Source organism: Mustela lutreola, chromosome 14 (assembly GCF_030435805.1).
Source record: "Mustela lutreola isolate mMusLut2 chromosome 14, mMusLut2.pri, whole genome shotgun sequence".
Lineage (NCBI taxonomy): Eukaryota > Metazoa > Chordata > Mammalia > Carnivora > Mustelidae > Mustela > Mustela lutreola.
In genome coordinates this window covers 46,867,048-46,882,407 of record NC_081303.1, presented here as the reverse complement: position 1 = coordinate 46,882,407, position 15,360 = coordinate 46,867,048, and the positions used below count along the sequence as shown (strand labels likewise).

The window sequence follows — 15,360 nt, the reverse complement described above, 5'->3', positions numbered from 1 at the left end:
TTGAGCTCCATGTTGGGTGGAGAGACTACTTAAAAGTAATAAATAAATAAATAAATAAATAAATAAATAAATAAAATACCTTCACAGAAACATCCTGGGTAATATTTGACCAAATATCTGGAAACCACAGGCCTAGCCAAGGTGACACGTAAAATTATCCATCACGATATTGAAAACTGTCAATCCAGAACCTAGGCAGACTCATTGTTAGATCAATGAGCAAATGGACTGGGGAGAATTTAGAAACAGCCATACAGGATGGTAGATCTTGCTTGACTTCACAACTGACTGACTAAAGACATGGCAGGTAGGAAGAGGGAAGAGTCGAGGGTTTCCCAGATTTCTAGCTTGAGGATTCAGCATAAGATGTATTCACCTGAGGACATTGAAGGTAATGTCCAGTCAGCAGCCTAGTAGTGTTGGCAGGAGGCAGAGCTCTAAACCACAAGGCAGGTTCGAGAGAGGGGCTTAGGAGACACTAGAGAGCTGGAGATCTGGGAGTGGGTGAAATCACCCAGGTAGGGTATGTAAGATGAGAAAAAGACATTGCGGGGGCGGGGGGGCGTGGAATTCTGGGAGTGTTAAGGATAGAGGGTAATGTGCCTTTGAAGGTAAGCATTATTATATTATTATATTACTCATGGAATGGCACAGTTTGTTGAAGCATTGATTTGCATTCCTTCTCCCTTTCCATTCACTGCTGCCTTTTCTCTGGGAGGAAAGCAGAACCCTCCTGAAGGCCTTAGCCCCAAGGCTCCTGAGACAATGCCAGGGGTCCTGAGAGGTTCAAGGGCAGAGATGTGGCTTTTGGAAGCCAGAAAAAAGAGGTGTGATGACCTGGGAATGTGAAGGAAAATAGTGTGTGTCCTGGGCAGCCAGGACCCTGAACACTAATTCACACAGTGCCCAGAAGTGGTAGCGGGGCCTCAGCAGGTCTGGGAGGTGGGATGCTCAGGCCCAAGTTTCTGGCCTCAACATAACTGTGCACTGCACATACCCAGGAAGCAGGAGCTCAGGCTACAAGAGACCCCAGAGGGCTAGAGCAGCCAGCTGCCAGCCCTTAATCCTGTTCCCTGGTGCTCCCCTAAACCTTCAGGATCCTGCTTGAGAAAATACCAGTTTTTGCCACCCCAGAGGCCCAGAACAGAATCAAATTGATTTATGGACCTGACCTTGGCATATGTTGGGGGAGTGGGGCACAGAAGGGCATGGTGGAGACTATGGCAAATTCCAACACTGAGGCTCTGTCTCAGGGCAGCCGTCACTGCAAATGTCATAAGAAAAGGGCTTCTATTTTTAAAACAAAATCTGGAAACCCAGATTTTGTGTGAAATGTGAGATCTCCTAATTTGTACACATTTGATTCTTTTATTAAAAATTTAAAAGCAGTCAAACAAAATGTATCTGCGGTCCTTGGGCCATAGCTTGATTTGCTGCCGCACAGCTCTGAGCACAGAGCCTGGGACTGGTTTGAGCAGGGTCTAAAGAAGACAGGGCTGGGGAAGCAGGTGTTCTGGAAGCAGAAACCAGAGCCCTTAAAGGGAACTGACTAGCCCAGACTATGGAAGGAGAGGGGGTTGCTCATTGGGAGAGTCCATCAAGCACCCAACAGCTTTCTGTCCTTCTCACTTTGGCTGAAGGGGGCCACAATTCTTTTCCATCGGTTGGTTAGTCCTGGGAAGTGGTGGAGGGGTCTTGAGAAAAGCTTTATGAGTTCCTGCCAGAGAATAGAAGGGGGCACAAGCTGGAAACTCCGTAGCTTAGCTTTTGAAAGCCTCATGGTGGCTGAGCAGCTGCCCGTCTGTGCTGGGAACAGCCCTTCCCCACATACTGTGGGGAGAGGGTGCCCCAGAACTCTCCCTGCCCATGGGAGCTGCCCTGGTCCTGCTGACTCAGGTGTCCTCAGGCCCTTGGGCCTAGCAGAGGATGAGGCTCACTCACCTTGCCCACCCTCCTCTCCCCCTCCCTCCGTGGGCTGGGTGAAAAGAATGAGTCGATTCTCAGTGGTGCAGACAGTGCCCTGTCGATGCCCTCTGCAAGAAGCCTTTTGGAAACCCCAGAATGACTCGGAGCCCGAGGCCCTGTTTCCTCTCCTGACCGCATCCTGCAGCTCGCAGCTGGGGGCAGGTGCAGGAGGGGTACTGCCCGTTGGCATCTGCCTCTGTGGCGCAGAACCCTCTTGACAGGGCACAGGCTGGTGGCAGGAGGTAAGTAGCTATGGGAAATGCATACGACCACCTTAGGGGGCCAAGGCTGGGGGTTTCACTCAACTGCCCCAAGGGAAGGGCAACTTGGGCGAAGACATTGCGTTTAGAGAGCTGTTTGGAATGCAGGAGAGAGCCATCCGTGGGGCTCCGACTCTTGAGTTAGTTGCATGAGATGGAAAAGGAGCCCACTTCACCAAAACACAGCAGCATGCAGCAGGCTGGCAATTCTCAGCTGCTTTCTGGATGCCACCGGATCCTGTCCACGGTGCTTACCCTTCCCACCTTCTCTCTCTTCCTTTGCATGTTCCTTCCCCTTTCTCTCGTTCTTCCCACCCCTTCCTCTCCACCTCCTCCATCCGAGCCACCAGGGCTCCCATAGGATTCTAGGGGCCACAGCCCTGTGTCTGAGGGCCTCCTGCCCAGAGCCCTGGCCCCTGAGACGCCATCCTCCCCTCTTAAGCACTGCGCCGGCCTCAGTTATAGCGTGCGCTCCCTGGTGGGGCCACCAGGGGGCAAGAGTTGATCGCTCTTGGATCTGGACCAATGATGCTCTGGTCTTTCCTCTCTGTGCCTTGGAGGAAAAAAAATCCTGAGAGTGAAAGTGACGAGGGTGGAGTGGAGTTGTCCTAGGCTCTAAGAATTCCTTGCTTCCGATAGCCCAGCTGATGGAGGACGCGGATCCTTCCTCTCCTGGGGGGTGAACGGGCCCCTCCCTCACTGCAAGCCCCAAGCCCCGAGCCTACCTTCCCTTGCTCTGGGATCACTGCCCAGCATGCCCTCAGGCCCTGGTCTCTGGCTATCCTCTCTTCTGTGTCTAGAGACCCAGAGAATTTGAAACCTTAAAAAGAAATTTTAAGAGATTATTTATTCATGTGTTTGTTTATGTGAGCAAGAGAGCAAGAGGGCAAGCAAGGCGGTGGTTGGGTGGGTAGGTGCAGAGGGAGAGGAAGAAGCAGACGCCCCGCCGAGCGGGGAGCCCCACATGGGGCTCCATCCAGGACTCCTAGGATCTCGGCCTGAGCGAAAGCAGATGCTTAACCCACTGAGCCACCCAGGCGCCCCGAGATTTTGAAACTTTAAGAAAAGATAGAGAATTATGTTAAAAAACAATGCAACTACAAAGACAAAAAGCTAAATACCACAGAGCAGAGAAAGCAGTGATTATTGTGGGGCTTTCAGATATGGCGGAGACCAGCCTCCTGACAGACAGGACATGTGGGTCCTGAGGGTGCCTCTCTGCTCCCAGCTCTCCTTACCCGCCCCCACTCCAGTGCCCACTGAGAAAGCCCTTTTCTGCTTGAAGTCAGATGGCACACATAGTAAGACTTTGTCAGCCTGGTCCCCACTGCATTTCTTCCCTGTCAGGGTTATGTGTGGTGGAGAAGTCCCAGGTCCCTGGGAGCAGAGCCCGGGCCCCCAAGTCCCTGTCTGAGCTGCACCTCAGGTCATGAGCTCAAGCGGCTGGCAAGGGAGGTGGCGGGAAAGATGGAGGATGAGGGCAGGGGTGTCTGCTGCTCTGATCAGGGCTGGGTTATTAGAAATCTGATAACTGCTTGCTTTTCTCAAGTGCCTGGAGATAGAGGTGCCCTCCAAAGTAGCACCTGACCTACTGGGACCTTTCCTCACTTTGCCTGGTAGGTGGTTATTGGGCAGCTCAGGGACGTCATTTAGGAGACATATAAAAAGTATGTGTTTTGAGACTTCAGTGGTCCAAACCTGTTTACTGGTGACAAATTAGCCTCAGTTTCTTCCTCTGTAAAATGGGGTTGGTGGACGCACTGGTGTGGCTGTGGGGAGGATAGTGAAATCATGTAGATAAGATAGTTTTTAGCATTATGTAATTATCAAGGAACCTCTCCACCCAAAGTGGGACTCCAGCTCATAACCCCGAGATCAAGAGTCATGCCCCACGGATGAGCCAGCTAGGCACCGGGGAAAATTAATAGAAAATAATTTTTCTATTTATAAAAATAAAAAAAATTTATTTATTTTTTAAAATATGTTATTTATTTATGTGCCAGAGAGAGAGAGAGCACAAGCAGGAGGAGCAGCAGGCAGAGGGAGAAGCAGGCTTCCTGCTGAGCAAGGAGCCCCATGTGGGGCTCGATTCTAGGACTCTGAAATCATGACTTGAGCTGAAGGCAGACACTTAACTGACTGAGCCATCCAGACATCCTGGTAGTGATTTTTTTTTTTTTAAGACTTTTTTCCCCCGCATTTCTAATCTTAAAAGAAAAATAAGTTCTTCCTCACACCCAACTCTCAGGAAGAAAAAAAAAGAAAGAAAGAAAGAAAGAAAGAAAGAAAGAAAGAAAGAATCTTCTGCATGAAAATTAAGACTTCAGTGGTCCAAACCTGTTTACTGGTGACCAAGTTTCACTTCCTGTGGTTTAGCAGCTCGAGGCTTGAGGCTTCGAAAGGCCGCCCTCCTCCCGTGGCCAGCCCTGGGCCTGGGGCCTTGGCATGTGTTAACTAGAATCAAATTCGTGCCTCACACTTCTGTCTCCTACAATACTGATGAGAAAGGAAGAAAAAGGAGAATGGTTTACCTTGAGGTACGATGCTCTTAAAATCCATTGAAATGGTCCATAAACCCAGCTATGCATGACCTCCTCACACCTCCCCCTCTGTGACTGGTCAGGGCATTTTCCATCTGTTTGTTCATAAATTCATGCACTAAAGTGTTCTAAGTGCTTTGATAGCGGGGGGTGTGGGGCTGGGGTGGGGGGGAGGTGTAGGTGTAGAGAGAGGGGGCCTGGCGATTGGAGTCAGTTCTGTAAAGTGGCTGAAAGGCAGCAGGCAGGATCCAGGCAGGATCTTGAAGCAAAATTTAGCTGGGTGTTCCTGATGGGCAAAAGCCCCCTAAGCTAAAATCAGGGAGGAGAAGCCACTCAGTTTGCCCAAGAAACTTCAGATATAGGTTGGATGCTGCCAAGTGGGCGATGTCTACTTTCTGTCCTTGCCCACCCCTAAGAGCTGGGATTCCAGCAGGGGCAGTTAAGAAATTGAAAAATAATCTCTACACACCGAAATGCTAATGGTATTTACTTCTGGGGTGGGGGCTGACCTAGGGACTGGGGGACGAAGAGGAGTTGAGCTTTGTTTATCATTTCCGTAAGGACTTTTTGCTGTGAAAGTGTATTCTTTATTTATATGCAATTCCTACAATTTAAAATGAATAGTTAACATTAATAGTTAAAAATTTTTTTTTTTAAAGATTTTATTTATCTATTTGACAGAGAGAAATCACAAGTAGATGGAGAGGCAGGCAGAGAGAGAGAGAGGGAAGCAGGCTAGGCTCCCCGCAGAGCAGAGAGCCTGATGCGGGGCTCGATCCCAGGATCCTGAGATCATGACCCGAGCCGAAGGCAGCGGCTTGACCCACTGAGCCACCCAGGCGCCCCAATAGTTTAAAACTTTTTATTATGAATACTCTCCAACATAAATGAGAGAGTCTAGTATAATGAACTTTCATTTATCTGTCACCTAGACTTCGTGATTATCAACATTTTCCTCTCTTTCCTTAGTTTATTTTTTAGCAAAATATTTTTTGAATTATTTAGCAAATAATTTTTTAGCAAAATATTTTAAAGAAAGTACCAGACATGGCGACATATCACTTCGAAATGTTTCAGAGCTAATCTCTGAAAACAAAAAACAAAAAACCTGGACGCTTTTCTTATAGAATCATTTGATCGTTATCACAATAGCCCTTTAATATTACTTAATACATAGTGACGTTCAAAGTTCCCCAGTTGTCCTACCATTGTCTTATTTTTTTTTTTATAATTTTATTTATTTATTTGACAGACAGAGATCACAAGTAGGCACAGAGGCAGGCAGAGAGAGGGGAAGGGAAGCAGGCTCCCTGCTGAGCAGAGAACCAGTGCAGGGTTCGTTCCCAGGACTCTGGGATCATGATCTGAGCCAAAGGCAGACGCTCCAACCCACTGAGCCACCCAGGCACCCGCCCCACAATTGTCTTTTAAAGGTGGTCTGTGTCTATCAGATCCAAGGAAGGTCTACACATTGAAACTGGCTCTTTTTTCCCCACCTGATTTTTTTTTTAATCAAGTCTTGTTGAAATCAGGTCAGCTGTCTCATGAAATGACCTACATTCTGTGTTTTATCTGCTTGCCTCCTCGCATTGTCCCTGAACTTGCTCCTGACCCTTGTATTTGTCACATTGTGTTTTCTCCCTTCTCACTGGGAACTCTTCCCTGAGGCAATAGGGGAGCATCTTGTAATGGTCCAGCTCCCGCCCAGTGGCTTTAGCATCCACTAGTGACCATTGCCTGAATCAATTATGTTCTTTGAGGTTGCAAAGAGTGATTTTTTTGTTTCTATTTAAAATAATTTTTTCCTGGGGGCACCTGGGTGGCTCAGTGGGTTAAAGCCTCTGCTTTCGGCTCAGGTCATGGTCTCAGGGTCCTGGGGTCAAGCTCTGCATTGAGCTCTCTGCTCAGCGGGGAGCCTGCTTCCTCCTCTCTCTCTGCCTGCCTCTCTGACTACTTGTGATCTCTGTCTATCAAATAAATAATAAAACTTTTTTAAAAATGATTTTTTCTTAAAAAGCAGTAAACTTCATAGGATGTGGGCAATCGCCTTCTTACTAACCTACCTTCCAAATTCAGGTTATGATATAAGAAAACCCCCTAAAAGATGTCTCTGTTGATTTATTATATTTTAAAAATAATTTTCCTGTTTACAGAGCCTGCTGGGGTTCCCCGACAGGCTCTGCTCGGGTGTCTTTCGAGACTTGAACTGCCGAGAGTACCCAGACCCTGTATGCGTGGGTCTCTCTTGATACCGGACCACAAACAGATTCTGAAATGTCAAAAAGCATTTATTCAGTGGGCTGAGAAATGAATTTTACTTTCTGACTTGATGTTACTTGTTTGTCTTGCCTCGTTTGTGGTAATGGGTAGCGTGGTTGAGTTGTTGCCTTTGCGTGTGTGCGGATTGTTTTGCCTTGATTGTTTGATTTTTAATTGATGGTTATATGCTTCCAGCCTTTTGGTGGGTGCATTTTATAAAATATTTAAAATATTTTTGAAAGCAAGATGTGAGATAAGTCTCTGACGAAGAGGTTGAGCCTGTAATCGTGGGACTATGGACCAGAGGAGTCCCCTCATCCCGTCCCCACCCAGGGCTGGGCCCTTATGGGCAGCAGCTTGGCCACCCACTGCTGGGCACGGCCCCTCAGCCGAGTGGCTGTGTGTGGACGGCTGCCTGCTCCACTCATGCCAGGGAGTGCTCTGGGCTCAGCAAGGCAGTGTCCCCCCCCTGAGAGACAGAACAACCAGGGTCTACTCCCAGACTTTCACTCAAGGGGCACCGTGATCAGCCCGTTCTCTGGAAATCATTGAATCCAAAAGTGATTTATTCACACAGTACAGAGTTCTTTGTATAATTCTGAGCTTCAAAAAAGAGGAAAAGAAAAATAGCATTTTACCCCAAATCTGTGTGGCTTTTATTTCATTTATGCCCGTGAGCCCACACTTTCCGTCTTTCGCGTGTGTGTGTGGGACGGAGACTCAGGGTGTCAGTGGTTGTTCCTCAGGCAAACGGGGAGTCTTTTTAATTTCGGTAGCCCCACAGCCCTGCTGACTAAGTGACACATAGCAAATGCAAAATAAAAATGTGGTGAATCAGGGAATCAGAGAAGAGAAATCACAAGCTGTGGTATAATTCAATTCCACTCAACGAAGAGTTTGTATTGTTTATTGTACTCGCGAGGATTATAGCAAACATCGAATGCTCGATACATGCCAGGTAGTTGTAAGCACCTGATTTGGTGTCACATTTAACTTTTTCACGGGCCCACTGAGGTAAAAAGCGTTACTCCCATTTTACGGATGAGGATTTTGAAGTGGAAAAAGAAAGTGAGAAGCAGAGCTGGGACTTGAACCAGGCACAGCCCCAGCTTATGCACTAAGGTCCTTCCTGTTTACAGTGGTTTTCACAGTCTGTCCATTAGGGTCTAAAATAATAATAATTACGGACATTCATGTGTGCTGTGCTACTTTTTTTTTTTTAAGATTTTATTTATTTATTTGTCATAGAGAGAGAAGCAACAGCAAGCACAGGCAGACAGAGTGGCAGGCAGAGGCAGAGGGAGAAGCAGGCTCCCCGCCAAGCAAGGAGCCCGATGTGGGACTCGATCCCAGGACGCTGGGATCATGACCTGAGCTGAAGGCAGCTGCTTAACCAACTGAGCCACCCAGGCGTCCCTGCTGTGCTACTTTTCAAACGGCTTCCAAAATGTATTGTTTATGAGTCCACGGCTCCTGTTTTTGAGGTGGGGGGGTTCATTGTTTCGAAGGAGACAGCATCAGAGGTGATGGAATGACGCAGGGCCATGAAGGAGAAGAGCCCACAGGAGGGGAAGCAGGTGGCAGGGGTTCTGTTCGGTTTGGAATGGGCATCCCAAACCAGGTCTGCGGGGAAGAATGCTTACTGCTGCGAGTTTATCACAGCAAAAGCTCCGGAACAAGCTGAGTGTCTAACAGGGAGATGGCTTAGCTACATTCTGGTCTATCCACAAGGAAAGGGAAGCCTTCAGAAGTGACCATTAGGAAATCTGTATAGTGGCATAGAAAAATGTTTCTGGTATATTCCAGAAAACAGAAGAAGACAAAACAGAACATCTCCTGATGACAGCGGTGTAAGATGTGACCATGATAGAGAAGGGTTGGAAAGAGAATGTGCCAACGTGACAATTAGTGCTATTAGGGTGCGTGGTCTGGAGTTATTTTACTCTTAATGTGACATTTTTCTCTCTTTATGGTAATCAGAATTTTAAAAAATGAAACCTGTGAAGATTTGGAACAATTTGTTAGAAAGGAAGGAAGGAAGGAAGAAGAAGAAAAGAAAAGAAAAGAAAAGAAAAGAAAAGAAAAGAAAAGAAAAGAAAAAAGGAAAAAGGAAAGGAAGGGACCCAAGATTTTGCTTAAAAAGATAGAAAGAATTCAGCAAGCCTTGTGTCCTCTACTATACTATGGCTTCTTGTGCATAGGATCCAGTATGCGGACAGCACAAGCCTTGTTTTTGGCTGGCTGGGGGCTGAGGCAAAGAGACACACTGGATTAGAGATGCAATGCGAGTGTGCGCATCAAGAAGACAGTCATTTTCAGAGCAGGGTGCGCGAGATTAATCACCCTGTGTCTAGCACATCTCCCTGGGGCAAACCACAGCCTCCTCCCAGACATGAGCAGCCGTTGTCTCAGATCTGTACTTCAGGCTTTGCTGCCCACCAGAGCCAAGCTCCTCTGCTTTCACTGCCTAAGTTGCCAGTTAGGACTAGCCAGGCAGTGTGGGGGAGAGGGGGTGGTTTGCACCGTTTCTCCCCATTTTGATCCCTTAGCTTAACACACCTGCAAAGTGCCCCATTCATCGTCTCATTCTGATGCCCAAGCTCTCCTCAGTGATTGTATTAGTCTGGGTTCTCCAAAGAAACAGAACCAATAGAAGAGAGATAAATATATCTATTTTATAAATATATATATTATATAGATTATTATATATTTATATGCCCATCTAAATCCAACCATCTCTCTATCTAAAGACATGTAGTATAAGAAATTGGCCCACACCATAATGGAGGCTGAAAAGTCCCCAAATCTCCAGTTGGTAAGCTGGAGACCCAGGAGAGAGTCGAGGTTGGAAATTCTAGTCCCAGTCCGAGTCCAAAGGAAGAAGACTGATGTCACAGCTCAGTCAGTCAGTTCAAGAGTGGATTCCCTCTTACACAGCCTTTGGTTGTGTTCAGGCCTCTGATGGGTGGGATGAACCCCCTGCCTCCCGCCGCTCCCGCCCCCTATCCACCACGTGAGTTATTTCCTCAGTCTACTGATTCACATGTGAATCTCTGCACGCCCATAGACACACTCAGAATAACATCTGACCAAATATCTAGGCACCCTGTGCCCCCCACCCCCGTCAAGTGGATACAAAAAATTAACCACCCTTTAACTATTGATCTTTTGAGAACAGAAGTACAGTAATTCCATGCAGAGCCAGTAATGGTCTTGATCTCAGTGTGCGACTGGGTTTAGTACTAATGAGTGTTACACAGGGTAAGGCAGGTGCTAGAAACTGGTGGGAGATGGAAGCTGGCTTGAGCTATGGGCCAGGGTGCGCAGGTTTTAAATTCTGCCAGGTGTGTGTGCGACCCCTGGCAAGTCAGTAGAGCTCTTGGCAGGTATTTCAGCTCCTTCATCTGTAAAATGGGGATAATAATACAAGTTCTTTAGGGAATATCCTTGCACGAGTTACAAGTCTTTGGAATAATATAATAAGACGGTAATCTTGTGTTCTTTTTAAGTTGGGCAGATACCAAATTGACAAATATTTTTTAAAATAATAATGCCTGGTGGTGTTTGTTAAGGGTATGGTGAATGGGCACTCACATACACCTCCAGAGAGAATACAAATTTACCAACAATTTGGCACAATGTACCAAAAGTCTTCAACCGTTGATAATCTATGATGAATACTTTTTGCTACCAGAAATTTGCCCTAAAATGAATTAGAAATGATTACAAAAATCTTTGTACAAGGATGTTCATCATAGAATTGTTTACAAGGGTGAAAAATTGAAAAAGGTTAGGGATTCTGGCTGTGTTGGAAGAGCGTGCAGTTCTTGATCTCGGGGTCAAGTTCACATCCCATGTTGCATATAAAGACTATTTTAAAAAATAAATGAGCTTTAAAAAAAGATTAGGGGGGCGATTGGGTGGCTCAGTGGGTTAAGCCTCTGCCTTCAGCTTGGGTCATGATCTCAGGATCCTGGGATGGAGCCCCTCATCGGGCTCTCTGCTCAGCGGGGAGCCTGCTTTCACCTCTCTCTATGCCTGCCTCTCTGCCTACTTGTGATCCCTCTCTGTCAAATAAATTTAAAAAGTCTTTAAAAAAAAAAAAGATGAGGGGCTTGGTTACATAAATGAGATTATATTTCATATAATGATGTATTGTAAACTTAAAAACATGTTTTAGAAAAGTATTTAATGATATGATAAAATATGGCATATTGCTTAATGAAGATAGCAGGCTACAAAATGATGTATATAGGGGCACCTGGCTGGCTCAGTTGGTAGAGCATGGGACGCTTGATTTTGGGTCACGGGTTCAAGCCTCATGTTGGATGCAGAGCCTACTTAATTAAAAAAAAAGTGAGTGCCACAATAATGTATATAATGCATATAATATTCAACAAATAGCTACTTAGTACCAATTTTGTGCCAGGCACTGGGTATACAATTGGGAACACAACGGACTCAGTCTGTGGTCTCAGGTAGGTTATTCCCAATTTAGTGTTTATTGTTCTATACACAGAAAAATATTTTAAAGTATCTTTTCATGGTGGAATGGTGGGTGTTTTTCATAGTTTCTTTTGTATTTTCCTCTAATTTCACTTTTTATTAATAAAGAACCAGTGTTATTTTAATAATCAGAAGAAAACTCTTAAAGTTAATTTTTTTTTTATTTGAGTATAGTTTACACACAATGTGACATTAGTTTCAGGTGTACAATGTAGCGATTCAACAACTCTACATTATGCTGTGCCCGGCACGGGCGTAGCTGCCGTCTGTCACCAGATTCCCTGTACTGTACGTTTTATTCACATGACTTATGCACATATTCATTCCATAACTGGAGGCCTGGATCTCCCCCATTTTGCCCATCCCCCGCCTTTCCCTCAGGCACCCACCAATTCTCTGTACTTCTTGGTCTGAGTCTGCTTTTCGTCTGTTTATTCATTTGTCTTGTTTTTTTTTTTTTTTTTTTTTTTTTTTTTAGATCCCACATATAAGCGAGATTATGTAGTTTGTGCCTTAGAAATTCTTAACATTTTTAAGAGAGAGCCGGGGTCAGGGAGTTGCCGAGTGTGAGCTGGGTTCAGAATGGAGAGAGCGAGCGCCTCTTTGGGTATCACCTGGGAAGGGGTAGCGGGGGAAGAGAGGGCAGGAGGGTTCCACCAAGGTTTGATCAGCATTGCTTGCTTCTCCGTGACCATGACCAAGCCTCTTTACTTGTCATTTTCAAGGTCTGTAAAATGAAGCTAGTCATTCCTGCCTACTACAGGGTCATGAGAATTGATGAAATTCTGTGTGTGTGCTCTTTAAATATTTGTGGTGTGTTACACAGACACCAGTAGTGTTATTATTACCTTAAACAAGTGACTTCCCATCTCTGATGCTCGGGGTCCTCTTAGAACCGTCAGAATGGGTTTCTAGCTCTCACAAGTACTGTGAGGTAGTGAATCTCGGGCGGTGTCTGCTTTCACGCGAGATACCATCACACACCCAGGACACACTTTTGACTTTGGTGATCATGAAGAGCGATGGTATATCTTTGCTTCGGCTTTTCCTCTCCCTTTCCAGGCATCCTCTGGTCTGTTGGCTGTGGGTCTTTCTGTCATTTGTCCTCTTCTCCTGGTGCTGGGGGGCTCGAACCACGCAGGGGGTGGTCAGGAGCTTCCTTTGGGTCTCTCTGCCCCAGTAAGGGAGGCATTTAGACTTGATAAGGTCTGCCACATCAGAAGCCCTCACGAGTGGCCACAGTCCTCACTTTACCCCCAGAGCGACACGGGGACTGAGTCATATCATCAAGGGCAACTTTGCCAGCTCTGCCATTCTTCTGAACTCCTCAGATCACTCATCACCCCAGGGGGGAGGCCTGGGTTCCCACACTGTGCCCTGAGAAAGAACCTTGGAGGTCAAAGGAGGTGAGAAAAAAGGCCCAGAATTAGTCATAAGAATGAAGTCAGAGTCACACATGGCAAATGTGCCCAACCTTTGACCAGGTGCTGACCTTTTTTTCTTTTCTCTTTTTTTTTAAATCTATTTTTTTAATGTGAGTAGAGTGGATGCTGACCTTTTTAAACCCCAGAGCAGCCCCACCCTTCTCACGGCCACAGCGAGGGCAGGACGGTGAGGGCATGCAGAAGGCCAGGGCAGGGTGGGCAGGGGTGGGGGTGGGGATGATGGGGCGGGGGCAGCCAGGGTGGGGGCAGCCAGGCCGGGGGAACCAGATAATCCCAAGGCGGGGCTCCTGTGGTTTGTTTGTCTAAAACACCACAGCTCACAAAGTACTTTCAAGAACATGATTTGCTTTGATCTACCAGGCAGCTCAAGCAGACATAATTATCTCCATCCTTCAAGATGAAGAAAGTGAGGCCCACAGGCTGGGAGACACCCCAGGACAGGCAGCTCGTGGTGGCAGTGGGAGGCAGGACCCAGAACGTTGTTAGCCACCATCCCCTACCCCTGAGTTTGGCAGTTTCACAGCCCTTGGAGAATTTCCCTTAAAAGAAATGTTATACAAATTTCAGGAATAAAGAGATGGAGGGAGGAATCTGTAATCCCCCTACTCTAACACAATCACTGCTCACATTTATTGAGTTTCCTCTAGACTTTCTTCTGTGCCCTTTTATCAAACATACCTAAAATGACATACATTCCCCCACTCCTCACAATGTATCCTATTATTTCATACTGTGTTGTGGTTCTGATGATCATTCCTTCGACAGGTGGTTCATGAGTGCGCCAGCCATGGCAAGCAGTGTTCCCGGCGATGGGGACACGTGGGGACACGAAACTGAATAAAGTAAACTCCCTTCACTTAGGGAGCCCTTATTCTGATGGGAGAGACCAACAAGGAACAAAGAAGTAAGACAGATGGCATTTCCTTCCTTAGCACCACGAGAAAAGCAACATACCTGGGATGCTTCAAACTTGTGGGAGAGAAAGCAAAGAGCAAAAGATACTTTTTATCCACGCGACTTTGATTTCGTGGCATGTAATGTTTTGCTTTACCCAAACCCCTTGAACAGTTATTGAGCTTGAAGTGAGTGGGTGTTCAACACACGAAACCTTGTTGTCTTCTTTTCTTTTATGGTCCACATTTTCCGATCTCTCCTTTAAGCAACATCTTAAGAATCTGCATAACAGTTATGTTAAGGAGGGCCTCACACACCATTCACGTTGTTCCCTTTCAGGCTCAGTCTTTAAGAATGTTTTAGAACTTAGTGCCTCAGATTTTCTTATTTAGTATTACTGTCTTAGTAGAGAATGGTGAACATGAAATCACAGGGTCACAGAGAATGAAGAATTTGAAGGGATAGGATATGAATATTTTTTAAAGCTCTGCACATTGATTGACAAATTGCTTTCTTTTTTTTTTTTTTTTTAAAGATTTTATTTATTTATTTGACAGATCGCAAATAGGCAGAGGCAGGCAGAGAGAGAGAGGAGGAAGGGGCTCCCTGCCAAGCAGAGAGCCTGATGTGGTACTCCATCCCAAGACCCTGGGATCATGACCTAAGCTGAAGGCAGAGGCTTTAACCCACTGAGCCACCCAGGTGCTCTGACAAATTGCTTTCTAAAAGAATTTGCCCTTTGGGTGCCCGGCTGGCTCAGTCTATTAAGTGTCTGCCTGGGGCTCAGGTCTTGGGATTAAGCCCCGCATCAGGCTCCCTGCTCAGCGGGGAGCCTGCTTCTTCCTCTCCCTTTGCCTGCAGCTCTGCTTGCTTGTGCACACACTCTTTCTCTCTCTCTCTCTCTGTCAAATAAATAAATAAAATCTTAAAAAAAAAATAGAGAAAATAAAAGAATCTACCCTTTAACACTCCTGTTGGCAAAACATACGGGAGTGCTCATTGAACCAGCTCTTTCCTGAACCTGCGCTTTGTCTTCCTCTGTGAAAACTGGAAGTTTACTGGTCCTCTTTCACTCTTGTGTGAGTATAGAAAAAAATTTCCAAGGACCCCCAAGGCAGGCAAATTCGTTGACTTTCACAAACAAAGGGAGGGAACTTTCTCTCCATGTCGTGTCTGTATCTGTATCGTGTGTGTCTGTGTTTGCGCGCGCACTTCCCCAGCCCCCCAACCCCCACTCCCCGTCAGCTGGAGTTCTGCATTGGGAGGGAAATGTTGAGGGAGCTCAGTGAGTCAGGAAGTCAGGAGAAGTAAATTGGTGGGAGTAGAAGTGGAACCTTAGAACAGCCAAGAGAAGCGCTTGGCTTGTGAGCTGAGGTTTCGTTCGCCACATCCCAACCCACATGAGAGCTACCTTCCCTATCTTGCAAGCCCACCATATGGCATAGAATAATTTCTTTCTTTCTTTTGAAGATTTATTTATTTACTTAAGTA

General features: G+C 46.3%; 1 long non-coding RNA gene across 1 annotated transcript in view; it reads left to right on the top strand.

Annotated features, from left to right (window-relative positions):
* Positions 1-2,025: 2,025 nt before the first annotated feature.
* The window catches only part of LOC131815242 (uncharacterized), a 43,744-nt gene continuing 30,409 nt past the window's right edge, over positions 2,026-15,360 (top strand). Inside the window, exon 1 of the long non-coding RNA XR_009347619.1 lies at positions 2,026-2,207. This is a non-coding gene — a long non-coding RNA (uncharacterized LOC131815242). The remainder of the gene's footprint in view (positions 2,208-15,360) is intronic.